Source organism: Camelus bactrianus, chromosome 9 (assembly GCF_048773025.1).
Source record: "Camelus bactrianus isolate YW-2024 breed Bactrian camel chromosome 9, ASM4877302v1, whole genome shotgun sequence".
Taxonomy (NCBI): Eukaryota; Metazoa; Chordata; class Mammalia; order Artiodactyla; family Camelidae; genus Camelus; species Camelus bactrianus.
In genome coordinates, this window is record NC_133547.1 from 31,730,467 (window position 1) to 31,748,998 (window position 18,532).

An 18,532-nucleotide genomic window follows, 5' to 3' on the forward strand; every position below is an offset into this window, starting at 1 on the left:
TGAGGGTTTGCATGACTTCACCATTATGTCACTTTCGCTCACATCTCCTCGTGGAACTAAGCTACGTGGCAGCACCAAGCTTCCAGAGCAGCTGGGAAGGGGTAGTCTGCAGATCGGTGACCGTGTGCTCAGCTAAAACAATATAACCACATAAGAAGGGGGTGACAGATCCTGAGGTGCTGTGGCAACCAGCCACTTTGGCCAATCTCAAAGAAAAAAATTCTCTTACCTCAGACAAAAGATGAAATCAAAACTGTAGTTACAGCATGCTTAAAACTGGTGGGATACTGCCAAACCTGTACTCGGAAGAAAATTTAATGCTTAAATGGTCTTACATTAAATAAGAAAGAATGAAAATAAATGAATTAATCATTCAAGTGAAGAAGCTAGAGATAATTCTTGAAAATGAGCATAAGAAAAGCGTGGAAAAATTAATAAGGATAAAATTGTAGGTTAATAATTTATAAAGGAGAAAAAACAGTAGAATGATAAATAAGTGTAAATGCTGGTTCTTCAAAAGACCATTAAAAGAGATAAACTGCAGAAAATACAAGTCAATAAAAAAGGAAGTAGCAAGCCCTTTACGTTATGTATGAAAGAGAGAATGTAACCACAGATTCAGAGGAAAAGTAATCATCATAAGCTTCTATCATTACTTAGTACCTAGTGAGCACCTGACGCAAGTATCAGGACCTTAATTTTAATTAGTTGATAGACTCTAGCCCACAAAAAACTTTTGTCTATAAAGCAATTAATACATAAGTCTGTTATAATAATAAAATCAATTTAATGTATTGGAAATATGAATCACCAAAAGCAAAGAAAAAGGAAGGAAATCAATATTTTTGCAGCACATTCTATATACCAAGTGTTTCACCTACTTTTTCTCATCTGTTTAAGGTTCACAGCCCTGTAAGGAGGAATTACTGCCTTTCAAAGTTGAGGAAACTGAGATTCAAAGAGGTTAGTAGTTCATTCAGTCTCATGACCTAAATGGTTGAAATGGTGTCGGCACGGCTTAGTCTGCCTAACCTGAAAGAGGATGTTCTTCCCACTGTTCTGCACCTTTTTGTTCATTCTAAGACTTTGCCAAGAAAATCTTATCAGGTCCCGTATATCTAAGTGGGCCCATTTAATGTAGTTTATTGTTTCAAATAGCAGGGATTTGTATAAAACCGCTTTTGAAAAAGCAGTCTATTGCTCAAAGATTTTTTTTTAATTATTGTATCTAGGTGGGATCTCTGGACAGATTGTATTGCTCTTAATCAGCTGCTTTGCTTTTGATCTTTCAGACACTCCTCTAATAACTGACTGCTCCTCTCCTCTTTGGTTTGTAAGAAGCTCAAAAAGCAGAGGCCAGTTTTTCCTCCCAAGCTCTATAAAACCAATGCATGTTTTTTGTACTAAGCTTGTCTCTAATTTTATTTTCTCTAAGTTCTTAATTTTTTTTTATTTTAACGTATTTAGTACACCTGTAATGTTCCAAATATTTCCTAAAATAGTATACATATTAATGTGTTGACTGTGTAAAAATATATAAACTGATAATTTCCCTAACCATTCTCTTATTTTTGAATATTTTGTTGCTTTCATTATATTTTTCTGCTTTCCTAATACAGCCTAATAGCTTGCTCTGACGCTGAAAATGTTTGAAATTGCCAATTTTACCACTCTCTTGTAAAACGGTGGATATTGTTATAACCCGTACGTACTTTAATTTTAGGAATAATAGGACTTTGCTATGGAGAGGGAAAAAAGGGATGAGGAGGGAAAGCATAAGGGAATTCATTTCATTATAAGGGGGCACCAAGGAGGGGAGTGAACAAACCAGATCATAGTTGAAGAGGATATGGCAGGCTCAGGCTTGATTTTCTTCTGACAATAACATCTCAGCTTTCGCTAGTGGGTTGCAGCAGAGCAGCAGGGATTACAGGATCGTGGTAATTCTTGTGGTCAGCTCAGTGGTAGCACCAGGATTTGAAGACACTGTTTTTCAGTTTAGAGCAACAGCTAGCATTAAGGGACAGGGTCCAATACCTGCGAAGTCTTTCATATATCAGAACTGATTTAATAGGCAAAAAATACTTAGTTTTATTTGCATTTCGGTAAATGAATCAGTTTAACAGGTTAAATGTTAATCTGTTAAATCTACCTCCTCATTAAAACTTTCGTAACCTTTATCCAGCTAGTTATTGAGGTATCCTCCTAATTGTCAGCTTATAAGCTCTTTGTATAATTATAGTCAGCCTTTTTATAGTTGCTGAAAATATTTTCCCAGTCTTTTATTTAAATATATAAGTATACTGTTTACAATAGGGAGAACTTGTATGTAGATATTAAGTTAATGTTTCTTTTTTGATACATTGATCCTTTCAAGAAGTATCGCTTATGAGGTACATTCACTTGTTGGTATGATAGGGTATCTTGCAGTAAACCAACATTCCTGTTGAGAACAATGGAAGAAGATTTTAAAAATGCATGTGACTTCTGTGTACTTCCTGCTCACTTTTCCTGTAAACCTAAAACTGCTCAAAAAATAAAATCTGTTAATTAAAAAAAAATATGTGTTTAAAGTACCAGTGAAACACAGAAGCAAGCAGGACTAGGGAGACACAAGATTTTGGACAGAGGGAGAGTTAAGAATAGTAAGCTCATAGACCATGATAGGTTTTTCTGAGGGTATCTGCCAACGCCGAGCTCAGGATAAGAATATGAAAATCTAGGCTTTCCTCATGCAGAATGAACTCAGAAGAGAGAAAATAGGGAAGCATTTGGCAGCCTCCCTGGTTAAAAGATGAAATTTGGGACCTGTGGGGCTAAAAGCCTAGGGAGAAAGGAGGGGTAGAAAACTGACCTTTGCACGTGGCCAGTTTTCCCTGCAAGATGTTCGCCAGTTTCTGAAGCTACACAGGTGAGAGCTAAGAAGTTAGTTTCTGAAAAACTTACTGGTGGTTTGGCACTCTTGTCAAAATGGGAACACAAAAGTAGTATTTCTGGCTCTACTAGGGAAAGCAACTCAAGTGAACAAACGAAGATCTAGTTTGGAAACAGTAGATAGATACACAGTAGGGAAGCAAACCAGAAGTAGGAAAAACCACACCAAAGTTACCACTTACCTTGACTTAGTTCACTTCTTGATTAAATCAAGTCCTCATTTTTATCTGCCTGGCAAAAGAAAATACGAACCTTCTCTTCAGGAAAATAATGTCATAACGGTGACTGGACAGTATCAAAAATTTGTAAATGACATTCAATTGTAAATTACTAGACATGCAAAAGACAAAGAAAATAGAATGAAAAACTGAAAAAAGGAGAATAACAGATAAAAATATACTAGAAGTTACCAGGCAAGAGCTTTTGAGTAAATATATTTAATATATTAAACTAAGTAGAGGAAAAGGGGGAAATATGTGAAAATATTAAGAATTTTACTAGTGAATTATGTAAAAAATAAAAGGAAAATTTAGATCTGAGAAATAAAATAAATTGAGAACTTTAAAGAGGGATCAATAGCAGATTAGACACAGCTGCACAAAGGCTAATGAACTGCAAAGTGAGTTAATGAAATCACGCAGACTAAAGCACAGAAAAAATAAAAATCCAGAAAAGCATAAGAGAAATGTATGACATAGTGAAAATTTCTAATATACGTGTGATTGGTTCCCATAAGGAGAGCAGAGAAAGAATAAGGGAGCAGAAACCCTTGAGTACGTAATGGCCACAAATTTTCCAAAGGTGATGGAAGACATCCACTATACAGCTCAGAAGGTTTTCCAAATCTGGGAAAGCTATGTACTACCAAAACCACATGTAAGGACATGATGGTAAAACTGCCTAAATCTAAAGACAAAAGTAAAATTATAAAAGCATTGCCTTAGTGGGGAGGGTATAGCTTAAGCTGTAGAGCGCATGCTTAGCATGCATGAGATTCTGGGTTCAATCCCCAGTACCTCCTCTAAAAATAAATAAACCTAGTTACCTCCCCTCCCCTGCCAAAATAAAATAACTAAATAATACAATAATAAATAAATAAAATTTTAAGAAAGCATTTCCTTAAAAGAGCAACAAGATTGATAGTACATTTTTTTTCTTCTTTGCGGGGACAGGAGAGATAATTAGGGATTGAACCGAGGACCTCATGCATACTAGGCATGCACTCTCACCACTGAGCTGTATACCCTCCTCCACCGTAGTGCATTCTTTAAAAAACAATAAAATGAGAAGACAGTGAAAGAGTAGCCCAAGTGCTTAAAGGGAATCCTATTTCCAGAGAAAATAACCTCCAAATACTAAGATGAAGTTTTTCAGAAAAATAAATGCTGATAGAATTTGTTGCTAGCACAGATAAGCTTAAAAAAAAAAAAGGGAAAAAAAAACTATAGAGAGGCTACAGACAGCAGGAAAATAATCACAGAAGGGAACATTAATTAAGAAAGGAAAAGGTAAGTATGTGAGTAAATATAAATGAATATTTATGTTAAGTAATACTAGTAATGTCTTAAGGCCTTGACAATGTATATATAATTAAGTGTATCATAATAACAGAACAATTAACTCAATGAGGATAATCTTTTCATAATGTGTGCATGTATCAAATCATAACATCGCACACTTTAAATATCTTACAATTTTATTCATAACTCAGTTGTACTTTAATGAAGCTGAGAAAAAAATAATAATAACACAGAAGAGGAGAGTGGGATAAATTGAGGCAAACCATTCCAAGATCCTTGCATTGTCTCAGCAGTAAAAAAGCAATCATTTACAGTCAAGGATGCATATGTTAATAACTATGGCAATAACAGAAAAGAAGGAAAAAGAGCACAGAACTAACAAATAGTGGGGAAACAGATTAGGAAAAAAAAAATCCTAAAGAAGTTAAAAAGGACATGAAAATACAGAACAGGTGGGTTATACAGAAAACAAATCTATCAACCCCCCTATCAGTAACCACATTGAATAAAAAGGAATTAAATATTTTGACTAAAAGATTGAAAAAATAAAACTTAACTATACAACTTATTAGGGGTATATCCTAAATATAAGGACACAAAGAGTGACTGTAAAAGGATGTGAAAAGATGTATCGTAAAGGATGTATTCAAAAGGAAACTGGGTGTTACATTAATATAAGATAAGTTAGATTTTAAGGCTAGAAGAATTCATACAGAAAAAGTAATATTTTATACTTATAAACCAACAACAGAATGTACAATTATAAATTTGTGTACACCCAATAACGTACCATATATATATTATGATAAATAGATAGAAGATGGAAGGGTATAAGCAAAAGTTGACGCAAGTAAAATAAATAAATACAAGCACATAAGAGAGTTTATCTCACCACTATTCATAGCTGATAGAACAGCCAAAAAATTTTAAGAATATAGATGTGAACAACACAGCAAAGACTTATTGACATAAATTGGACAGTGCCTACAGTTACGATGAAATATACATTATCTTTAAATGCATATTGAATATGTACCAAAAATTAAACTTGACAAGATGCATAAATATAAAAAGAATTTTTTGTAAGTTTCAAATAATGGAATAATACAGAGTATATGCTTCTGGCCACTGTTGAATGAGCTATAAAATAACAATGGACAGTGAATTTTGCAAGATTACTAAATACAAGGTCAGTATATCAAAGATCAGTTGCATAGCTACATACCCGGTACAGAATATAAAATAAAATAAAAATGTTAAAGATAACTTTTAAAATAGCAAAAAACAAACTATCTAGAAAGAAATCTAACAGAATATGTGTTAACTCTGCATCTTGGAAACTAGAAAACTTTGTTGAGTAAAATTAAAAACCAAAGTAAATTAAAGGCTATAATATGCTCTAAATTTGGAAGATATAACAGTATATAAGATGGCCATTCCCCCCGTATAAATAGCTGTAGATTCAGTGCATTCCAATTAAAATGCAAGAAGAGTTGGGTTTTTTTTCTGGTTGATTAGCTGATTCTAAAATGTATGCAAAAATATAAAGGTCCCAGAATAGCCAAGACAATCTTGTAGAAGAATAAAGTGGAGGAACTTCCAGTGCCAGTTACAGTGTCTTATTGTCAAGCTGCAGGAATGAAAACAGCATGGTACTGGCAACGTAACAGGCCCAAGAAACAGTTGCGAATCCAGAAACAGACTCACACTTATTTATATGACAAAGATGACAGAGCAGGGAGTGGGGAGTTAGGAGTGCTGGTTCCACGTGAAAAAAAAAAGCTCCCCCCAGATTTATTAAGATATAGTTGACACATACTTCTGTATAAGTTTAAGATGTACAGTGTGTTTATTTGATACACTTATATATTGCAAAGTGATTACCACCGTAGCGTTAGCTAACACTGTTCATCACATCACATAATTACCATTTTTTCTTGTGGTGAGAACATTTACAATCTACTCTCTTAGCAACTTTCAAGTATATAATGCAATATCATTAACTATAATCATCAGTGCTGCATATTAGATCCCCAGAACTTATTCATCTTATTTTAAAAGTTGAGTTTTCTTAGAATCCATATATAGGTGATATCATGCAGTATTTGTCTTTCTCTGTCTGACTTATTTCACTTACGGTCCATTCATGTTGTCACAAATGACAGTATTTCCTTCTTTCTCATGGCTGAGTAATTTTCCATTGTGTATGTGATATTAATATGCAGTAGATAGATAGATAAATAGATGATAGATAGATAACAGATAGATAGAAATATAGAGAGATGTGTATTGCATCTCTTTCCATTAGTCATTCGCATTTAGTTTGTTTCCATATGTTGACTATTATGAATACTCCTGTGATGAGCACAGTAGTGCAGATATCTCTTCAAAAATCAGTTTTCATATCCTTTGGGTATATGCCCAGAAGTGGGGTTGCTGGATTCTATGGTGGTTCTATTTTTAATTTTTTGAGGAGCATCCATGGTATTTTCCATGCTGGCTGTACGCCTTTACACACCAGCCAGCAGTGCAGGAGGGTTCCAACTTCTCCACATCCCTGACAATACTTATCTCTTGTCTTTCTGATGATAGCCATTCTGACATGTGAGGTGATACCTCACTGTGGTTTGATTTTCATTTCTCTGATTATTAATAAGGTTTAGTACTTCTCCCTGTACCTGTTGGACATTTGTACGTCTTTTTTGGAAAAATGAATATTCAGTTCCTCTGCCAATTTTTAATTGATTGTTTTTTACTATTGAGTTGTTTGAGTCTTTCATATATTTTGAATATCAACTCCTTATCAGATATATGATTTATAAATATTTTCTCCCATTCCATAGGTTGTCTTTTCATTTTGTTGATCATTTCTTTTGCTGTGCAGAGCTTTTTAGTTTGAAGTAGTCCAGCTGATCAATTTTTGCTTTTGATGCTTGTGCTTCTGATGTCATATCTACGAAATCATTAAGACTGATGTCATAGTTTTCTCCCTATGCTTTCTTCTAGGAGTTTTACAGTATCAGGTCTTATGTTTAAATCTTAATCATTTTGAGTTAATTTTTTGTGAGCGGTGTACGATAGGGGTCCAGTTTCTTTCTTCTGCTTATAGTTATCCAGTTTTCTTAGCACACTTACTGAAAAGACTATTCTTTCTCCAGTGACTATTCCTTGCTCTCTTGTCAAATATTAGTTGGCTGTTATATGCAAGTATTTATTCCTGGGCTCTTGATACTGTTCCATTGGTTTATGTGTTTATTTTTATGCCAGTACCACACTGTTTCGATTACTGTAACTTTGTAATACAGTTTGAAATTAGGAAGTGTGATGCCTCCACCTTCATTCTTCCGTCTCAGGATTGCTTTGAATTGGCATTTTCTGTTTCCATAAAAATTTTAGAGTTTTTTTCTATAACTATGAAAAATGCCATCAGAATTTTGATAGGAATTGCATTGAATATATAGATGGCTTTGAGTAGTATGAACATTTTAAGATATGAATTCTTCCAATCCATGAACATGGGCATCTTTCCATTTTTTGTTTCTTCTTCAATTTCTTTTACCAAAATCTTGTAGTTTAACCTCCTTGGTTAAATTTATTCCTAAGTATTTGATTGTTTTTGACGCTCCTGTGAATGGAACTGTTTTCTTTATTTCTTCTTTAAGAGACTTCATTGTTACTATATAGAAATGCAACAACTACCACATACCATACAGAAAAGTAAATGTCAGAAGGACTGTAGATCAAAGTATTAAAGGTAAAACAATTAAGGATTAAGAAAAAAACAGAATGGATTTTTTGTTGCTGGAAAAGACAAAGATTTATTCATCGGGACACAGCATTACGTTTACATAAAGGAAAAAATGATTAATTGGATAATATTTAAGTAAGTTTTACTACATAGAATTGAGAATGTCCGCTGATCAGAAACACCATTAATAGAATCAAAACCAAGACACAATGATAAAGGATATATATATGGATAGATGGATAGATAGATGATAGTTATAGATATGGAGAGAGAGAGAGATGACAGTTATCTGACAAAACAATTTTATCTAGAATATACTAAGAACATCTTCAAATCAATAAGAAAAAAGCATATAGTCCAGGGAGAAAATACACAAATGATTTGAATAGACAGTTCACATGGGACGACATCCAAATGGCCCATGACTATGATGACATGCTTAATTTAATTGATCATCAAGTTAGTGCAAGCTAAAACCAGATTAAGATACCGTTACTTACCCACCAGAATGGATTAAATGGGGAAAAAAAAAAATAAGGACAATGTTGCTGTTGGTGAGTATATGGTACAATTGAAACCCCAAGTAGTGCTAGTGTGAATGTAAACTGCTAACAACTACTTTGGACTGTGGTTGGACAGTATCTATTAAAGCTGCATATATGCACTACCAGCATATATGTATATTAGATATACACCCAATAGAATATATATATATATTTTTTTCACCAAAAAATATATACATAATATGTCATCAAAATGTATGGTTAAGAAAAGTCATTGGCATGGCTTCTTTTCTGGCAACAAGAGAAGAGGAAAAGAATAAAATCCTAAAAAAGAAAACATACATTAGGAAATATACATATGTTCTGATCATTACAACAGCACTATTCACTTTAGCCAAAAGCTGGAAACAACCCAAATATTCATCAACAGTAGAATGGGTAAATCAATATGGCATAGACATACAGTTTAATACTATCTACGCAATTTAAATGATTCTTTACCCTCGGTTTTCCTATAAAGAGGAAATAATCATCAAAAGCAGACTTTGATCCAGTTATATTGGTATCATAGAAAGAAAAGACTGATATGGATAGTGAATTGGAGGGAAGAAAGACTAATTATGAAGGCAAAAATTAATATTAAAGACAAAATGTGACTAGGATTTGGGATACGTTTGAAAACAGCAGAATAAAAAAGTAGTGAAAGATCTGAGAGATGTTCATGAAATGTAACTGGTGATCAGCTAAATGTGAGGACCATGAAAGTAAAGGAATCCTCAAAATAATTCTCCCTTGGAATATTTGGTAGATGATGATATTAAAAGCTCTGGATTTTAAGTAGATGAAGAAGTGTTGGGTTCTAAGATAACTTCAGAGAATTTGCCTCTAAATTAGTTGTAAGATTCTCAAATGGAAATATGATCTGGAATTCAGGAAAGATGATACTGCAGATAAAGATTTGAGTCATCAAAATGTATGGATAAGAAAACTCACTGAAATGACTTTTTTTTTTTTTCAATAAGAGAAGACAAAAAGAATAAAATCCTAAGAGAAAAAAAAAAAGTCTAATTTAAGAGTTGGGCAATGTTTGAACCAGCTACATCCTGCAGGACTAAGGTAAATTCTCCCAGCTCAGTGATTCTAGAAATGCTCTCAAAAGCCTGTCTAGCAAGGGCACAGATTTCTGGTCTGTTACTTGGTCCCAGTTTCAACATCTCAGCCCATCTTCCTCAGATGGAGATGTGACTAGAGTGCTTTGCTTGATCCCAGCCTTGCCCTTGGATCTTGACTTTTTAATGTTTCTCTACTCCACGTTCTACAATCTGTGAAGGAATTTTACCCTACTCCTGTGATCAGGTCTGTCTCACAGAACTCCACCCAGGAACTGCCCTCGATCCCCTAGTTAGCTGGAAGGGGAAGCTGTGAGGCGTCAGTGGAGCAGGTACAAAACTAGCACACAGGGATCATGCTTAATATATGGCCATCATTTCTCTAATTGTCCTGTCACTTTTGTATCAACAATAGGTTTTTCCACAACGACAAAAATCAATTATTGATATTCTAAATCTTACTACTTTCCTGGCATCCTTCTAGGCATACATTTATCATCAACATAATTAGCATGTGTTCAGATACTCTGCTCTGGGAGAAGGTTCAGGTAGCTGAAGTCCCTCTTTCACAGTATGCCTTGCGTTCATGGTCACCTTGTAAAGCAGAGTGTCATGGGAATTCTTTACAGAATTTTCCAGTGGTTTTACTTCTTTTGTCCTCTTTCCTTGTTTTCCTATTCTTTCTGTTCCTTCCAAAGTTTGAAGAGTTCCACGTATGTGTGGAATATCTTTTTGTCGTAAAATGTGTTGCCCCTCCCCCCTTCCACTAAGCTTATTTTAAAATATATTTATCTTTCTTTTCTCTCTTCTACTAATAAGTTATATCCCATCAAGTTGTACCTGGAAAAATCTGGTTAACATTTCAAAGTAAATTTTTAACTAAATATATACTCTATATTGGGTGTAGAGCAGTCAGCTTTCTGTTTTGTCTTTACATTTTTTTACAGCGGCTTAATCTTCATAGCCCCTTCAGAAATTCAAGTAGAATTGTGAGAAACTTCATTATATAACTGGCATTCTGCTGCATGGTGGACCACTCATAAGTAGAATCAATTTTAGAAATTACAAAACAAATCCATTCTCACCGCATTTAGGAGAAGTTAAAAAATGCATTTTTCATTCTAAAAGTATTCATAAAGGGGTAAATGTTAAAAAGATCAATTCCATAATAAGTGAAAAATGTTTGACATCTGGTTAGTGGGAGGGGGGATGAAAATAAGAAAAAACTAGACATGGTATAATTTCTGAATCCGTGCAAGTTTTAAGTATTCTAAACCTAGCATAATGCCGTCTTTTTTTCTCTCTGCATTTCTATTACTCTCTCCACTTTTTATTCCTTAAATCCTTTAATTATAGCACTGGACCGGCTGCAGCAGTGAGGACTGTAACTGTGATTTGCTAGAACTCTGTAAGTTTTTCAGTTTCCTACAATTCACTACCTCCTAAACAGACTGGATTTGCACCTCAGCTTTCAGAGGAAAAAGTGTGGGCACCTGTCCTGACGTGAGATTGACTGAAAGCTGATCCAAGTGGTGCAGGGATGGACTGTGCTCTGCTCAGTTTGTGCACTGCCTGAGATCTGCTTTCAACCACCTACATCTTTAGGACTTGGCCACATGCCTCTCTAGTGCTGGGGTGGAGGGAAAGAAGTTCTAGCAAACACTCACACCTTCTACAGTTTCGGAAGCCCTGAACACTGCCACCGGTACTGCCACCTCCATGGCCACGTTAGAAGCCTCCACGCATTGTACCGACTGACATAAAGATGCTGCATCTGCCTATTGGCTGTGCTGGGTGCCTGGAAGCTCTGTCTTCCCTAGTATATACCTGGAGGAGCCAGCTAACACAATCTAGAAATTTGGGAGTTGGTACCGCATGGTGGGGCGGAGAAAAAAGAGAAAAATCCTAAAAATAAATTGTTTTCCTTTCTTTCTCCTCAATGGCCTATTCCAAGTGCAATAACTATATATAGCCCTTCTGGAGACTTCCTGCAACAGTTAACAACCAACTGTGATGCAAAGCTGTGACCTGCTCAGAAATACACTCCTTATTGGCATCAGTTTTTCCTTCGCTCCTGCTTCTCTAGGACTGCACCCCAAGAAAGTTGTAGCACATAAGCTTTTGCTTCAAGGTCCTTTTTCTAGGAAAGCTTATTTAAAACAGGGACTAAACCAACTAAAAAGGTATTTTTAGAATCCCCCATCCAAATGGCCACCACTAAAACATAAAGACATGGAAAAGATGAAGGAAGTGTAGAAACATATATGGTAGGCAAATGTTAATATAAAAAATCTACTGTAGTTCTATTAAAGATAAAATGAACATAATAATGACTAAAACAGCATAATTAGGAATAAAGTGGCTAAATACATAGTGGCAGAAAATTCATCAGAAAAATTAAATAATTAAATTGTGTGTGCCTAATAAAGCATGTAAAACATATATACAGCAAAAATGGCTGAAACAAGAGCATAGTGACAAATCCCCAATCATAGACGGAGAGTTCCAGTCACCTCTTTCAATTGTTGTTACATTAAAAAGAAAGAAATTCCAATATAGAGGTAGTTTAAAGTAGAGATAATACAATTAATATATTTCTAATAGCAATTTTAAAAACTAGAAAAAAGCGAAATATTCTTTGATAAGTGACTGAATTAAAAAATTGTCGTATAGGCATTCAGTGGAATATTACGGAGCCATGAAAACGAACAAATTGTAGCTACATGATAAACATGATAAATCGAAGAACCATAGCCTTGAGTGAGAAAAGCAAGTTGCAAACCACATAATGTCATATAATACTCTTCAAAATCTAGAAATAGATATGTTTATGATAGAATCTATGAAAAAGCAAAGAAACAATAAACCCAACATTCAAGAGATCAGTTATCTTTTGGAAATGGCAGGGGAATGGGATTTGGAGGAAAGCACAGATACAGCCTCAGTGACCTGGGTGACAGTCTGCTTTCTGAGAGAGCTGACTGGGAGATTCATGACATTTTATTTTCATGTTTCATGATTTTTATGTATCAAATATTTTGTTGATATATATTAATTTTTATATATCAAATGCTATATAATAAAAAATATGTAGAAATTAAAAATTAGTTTTAAATATCATGTCTTTTGAGTAGAGCAAGGTTTATCATTAGTTACTGATAAAATTATTTGGGAAAATGAGATTTAATAATTTTATTACCAAGTTTTATTCACTATAGATCTTGAATTGTGGTCAACTCAGGAAAAAAAAAATCACACTTTATATTCTAAGTCTCTTCGATTCTCAAAATCAAGAAAAGAGTAATTTTTAAACTGATAAACTCTTATTCAATTTAGTGGTCTGCTTTCCAATTCACTTTGCTATTTTTTTCAGTGCAGAGGAGGTATATAGTATATCCAGGGAAATTTGGCATGTTTTTTTCTGATTGTGTTCAGTGGTGTGCCTATAACTTTGAAACTACCAGTGAACATGTAAATTTTTCTTAATGTAGACAAATGTCGGCATTGCTAGATGTCATTTAAATATTCTTCCTCGAATTACATATGCTATACACATAGGGCTATATGCCCCCACTCCCGTGCCTGCAAACCATCAGTGCAGTCCATGCACAGAGCTGTAATATACCCCAAAAGCGTAGAGAACACCAAGATGATGTGCCAGTCTGTTTTTATTTTATTCCTACGTGCTGCCAAAAGTCCACGTGTGCCCCATACCGTAAACACGCATACAGTAAGAAATTGCATAATGACAACTAGCTGATTGTAATCAGACCTTCCATTAATTCACTTATTAGCTGTGGATCTCTGGCAGGTTACTTATCTCTCTGCCATATTTTCTGCATTTAAAAAAGAGATAATGTTATTCCCCAATTTAGAAGTTTAGAAGTTTGCTGTAGAGATAAAATACTGTCTGTAAAGTTCATAGCACAATGTCCTTTATATTGAAAGTGCTCAATAATTGTAAGTTACTATCATTATTATTATTATAGGTTAGGGTAGTGCTTAACACCTGTGACCGGTTTCTTTCTGAAAGGAAACAGTGCTCGTGTGCTAGTTTACTCTGACACGATTTCAGACTAGGCAGGCTTTATAAGAGGATCATGCTTATATAGATAGAGATTGGAAATACAGGAATGAGTGTTAATCAGTTTCAGCTGCAAGAAACAGGAGACCCAACTAAAAGTGAATTAAACAATCAGGAAAATGTATTATGTCATGTATCAAGAATTCTTTTACAGATGTGGGGTAGCACAGGCTTAGTTCAGATCTGTCTTTTCTGCCCTCCTCAACATGTCTGTGACTCTCTCCAGCCTTACAAGGCTACAGCAGCTCCAGATAGCTTCTCAAAAGACTATTCAAAGATTGGATGAAAAGGCATCTCTTCCTTTTGTCTGAAAAGTAAGAAAAAAATCTTCTGAGAGGATGTTGTCTTGTGTCGCATTGGCGACAACAGCCTCACGTGCCCCTAGAAGAAGCGGGGGTGGAAGGCTGGGGAGGCAGGCAGGGACAGCGTTTGTCACTCTGAGGATGGGAAGGAGGTGTTGGAAGCAGCACTGAAAAGGTTAATCAATCAACAAATATTTACTGTACAACATCTAGGACGGAGAATTATTCCATAAATATATTTGGGGAAAATACAAAAAAAGATAGTAATATGTTATTAAGAAAAATAAATGATAATTTTGTATTAAAAATAAAAAATTAGCAGGGACATTGATTCAATTAAAGTAAGGAAAGTGCACAGAATTATGAAATAGTACTATCACGTTATTTGTGTATAAACATATGTCCTTATCTATTTATATCTCCTCTTTATCCTTAATTACATTTCCCTCAAGGTAAATAGCACACATTTTATTTTCAGTATTAGCACACCACGTAGTTTGGAAAAGTTCCTTTTTTTTTTTTTTGGTTGTTACCTGGACACTAACACTTAAAAAATAAATGAGGAAACTCTAAAAAAGTTACACAATTTGCAATTCAAGAGGAAAATTATAATGATAAACTAAGCACTTAGCATGTCTATGTAATATTATACTTAGATTCTAGGGCTTACTGACAAATGATAAGCATAAAAAACACTTACCCAAACAAGAAAGTGTGTCACGCTGCAGTTCAAAGCCATCAGAGAAGCTATAAAATTCCTTTGTGCACATTTTTGAATTTTAAAAATATTGATGATTTATACATACATATTGAATCAAAATGGTCATCAAGAGAGCAACCAGTAAATATTTAATGGGTTTCTGAACATTAGGGCTATTATTTTTAACTTGTTTCCATTATAGATAAAAGGAATATTGAAAAAAAATTTTTTACAGTGCTGTTTTTTGCTGAAGACACCAAGTTTTTAAAGGCTCTGAACTCATAAATATTTTAAAGCTAATAGCAACCTTATAAATTATTTCATCCTGCCTCCTAATTTTACTAATGAGATCCAGGTAGAGAAAAGGTTAAGTGACTTTTTCCAGTTCATGCAGCTGGCTGGCGGCTTGCTGGGACCGGCTTGCCCGCTTTTCAGCCTGCATTTGTACTGTTTTCACAAGCTCTTTCCGCTTCTCCTCTAATGTAGTAGTGTCCTTCATTTTTTCTCTGGCATACACAGAACTTTAAAACCTGAATTCTGAAGCAAACTAATAATATATTTTGCTTACGTTTAAACGAGTCTGTCAGAAACATCACCTGGAGAGATGAGTATGTTTTAAGTCAGCTGTGCTCCCCCACCCTGCCTTTAGTGAGTTATAATCGACAAATAAAATTGTACATATTTAAGGTGTAAGATGTAATGATTTGCTATCCATTGTAAAATGATTACCATAGTCAAGCTAATTAATACATCTGTCATCTCACATAGTTACCGTTTTTGCTTTTCATAGTGAGAACACTTAAGGTCTACTCTATTAGCAAATTTCAAGTATACCATAACAGTGTTATTAACTATAGTCACCATGCTGTACATTAGGATTTATTCAACTTATAACGTAAAGTTTGTGCCCTTGGACCAACATCTCCCCATCTCCGCCACCACCCAGCTTCTGGCAACCGCCATTTCACTCTCTGCTTCTATCAGTTTGACTTTTGTTTAGATTCTGCTTTTCACTTGTGTGATTGTTTGCTTGCTCAAGTTCGGATTCTTATATCTAGAATGACTACTTCTCTGATAGCTGGGAAATCCAAATGTCAGCTCCACTCCTCACAAGCACACCATCCGCAACGTTATCCAAAAGAATATTTAATAACATAGAAGAATAAACACAGTGATTATAGAATAACAGAACAGAAAATCACAGTGACTCACTCCCTTCCCCGAAGCTGTGACAGTTCTTGCAGGGAGATTGTTCTTACGAACAATTAGGATCCATAATGGTTTATCTCCAGCCCTTGGCCCTGCACTAAAATCTGTTCCCTTCTCCAAACTAGAATGTCCTCAAGGCATCATGACCCAGCATTGTCTTCTGAATATAGCTCTGATGCGCTTGTATTGCTTAAGTGATGATCTGTCTGATACACTCACACCCGTTAAGCGATTTCCACCTGGTCTTGTTACTGTTTGTGTCTGTTTCCCATGTTGGTAAAATCAACCTGCTGTTTTCCATCCAGAAATTCAGTCCTTCAGTAAATTTTGGTTAAACACTTGGCATATTCCTGGCATCCTACAAGCTCTGGGGATAATTTGGTGAGCGAGAGAGAGACAGTTTCTTTCCTTAAAGAGTATTTAGTCCATCAGGGAAGACATGCGACTAGATAACTAAAACTCAGCGCAATCCTGGGTCTGATCCAGAAATTATGGCGTATGATGAAAGCACATGGCAGAGACGCCCAGTGTAACTTCCAAAGGTGATTACTTTTAAACTGGCTCTGGATGCTGAGTAGGAAGTTCACAGGCAAAATGGGCCAATTTCATTTTTACTGTTGTATTTGGTAATTCTTCCTTATTTGTTTTTCAACAAAATCATTCATAAAAGAATATTAAAAGCCTAGAAGATTTCTTTTGGAAACCTTGATTTTTACTCTTATACTCCAGAATTTATTTGCCGCATCTAGATTTCTGCACTTCCTGGAGCTGAGTCTTAATATGTTCATATAATTTGTGCTATGCCTGTGGTTTCCAAAGAAGAGTCACTGACCTGCTGTCATAGAATCACTGAGGGTGGTATTTAAATATGGAGATTATAGGCAACGCCCCTGGTCCTACTGAAACTTAACCTCTGAGAGTGTGAGGAGGAGGAAAGAGAACTAGAATTTGTGTGCTTAACAAGTTCCCCTCACACACGCTGCTGCCATCACTGAGTGTATATTCAGAATGGAACTAAAATCCTCTTCCCCAATTTTCTTCTAATTGCCTTGAAATGGAGTATATGTGTCTTTTCAAGGAAAACCATCCCGATCTGTCCAAGTGCCAAAAACTCACCTTGATTATTTCCCATTATGTTACCTAAAGCCCTATGTTGGTATATGAGCACTTCCTGGGACTGAAATGGCCCGTGCCTAGGGCAATCACCGGTGATCGTGGCCCTCTTGCTTGGTAGAAATAGGAATTAGAAAGGTCAGTTTTCAAAATTCCTGCTTAGCCTATGTGGAGTTGTATATTTTTATCTAGGAAAGCAAAATCACAGTTACTGTAAGTGACTAGCCTCTGGCCAATTCAGAAAATTGGGGCAAAGTTTATCAAAGTACTCCAGAGTTTTTGACCTTAGATCCAATGTTCTACGAACTATACCATTTTGGCACCAAAGTATCTTGCATAAAACTATTGTATTAGTTAGGATAAGAGGAGCCTGCTGCAAAAAAAAAAAAAAAAAAAGACTCTCAAGGAGAATTCAATGGCTTAAAGATTAAAGAAGGTGTAAGTTTATTTCTCTCACATGTTAATAGTCCAACATTAACTGGTGGTCCAAGTTGGACGGTGTGGCTCTGCTCCACACAGTTTTTAAGTGACTACGTTTTCTTTCATTGTATCTCCTCCATTCTCTAGGGCATTCTCCCTGTCTGCATGGTAAACCAGGTTTCTGTGGTTTTCCAGCCAGGGAAATGGAACGGGAAAGGGACCGAGAACGTGAGGAGAGCCCAATAAACGCATACATAATTTCCATTCATAATCCAGGAGTGAAAACCTTGTTCTGTGGTCACATGTAACTGAGAATGGGACTTGTGAACATAATCTCTGACGGAGTGGCTATAAGTCCACGTCCAAATATATGACTAGGGAAAAAGGAAAAAAACAGATATCGGTGCACAGCTAGCATCCCCATAATTGTATTTAGAAATGCAAACGGAAATAGTACTGCTTTTGCCGTAAAAGAGATTGTTGACCCTGACAAAAATGTATTTTTTGCATGAGCATAAGGCTTTATTAGGTTAGTGAGAAATGAGACATGTTCTTATTTTTTTGAAAATAAATCTGTATCATTTTTCTATTGCTGCTTAAAAACCCCGCCCCTCTCAACTTAACAGCTTAAAACAGGGATCAGCAATTTCTTTTTTTTTTTTTCTGTGAAAGAGGAGACAGTAAATATTTCAGACTTTGCAGCCAATACGGTCTTTGTTGCCAACTGTTCAACTATCCCACTGTAGTGTTAAGCAACCTTAGACAGCGCATGAACAAATGAGTGTGATCGTGTTCCAATGAAACTTTATTTTCAAAAACACGTGGTGTGCTTCATTTGGCCCATGGACTGCAGATTGGCTGACCCCTCGATTCAAACAACTATTCTATTT

General features: G+C 35.3%; 1 long non-coding RNA gene across 2 annotated transcripts in view; it reads left to right on the plus strand.

The window, feature by feature from the left end:
- The window catches only part of LOC105065340 (uncharacterized), a 72,143-nt gene that overhangs the window by 29,199 nt on the left and 24,412 nt on the right, over positions 1-18,532 (plus strand). The window contains exon 2 of one of the 2 annotated variants that reach the window (XR_012509126.1): positions 901-967. This is a non-coding gene — a long non-coding RNA (uncharacterized LOC105065340). The remainder of the gene's footprint in view (positions 1-900; positions 968-18,532) is intronic. The other variant, XR_012509125.1, reaches the window with a different exon arrangement.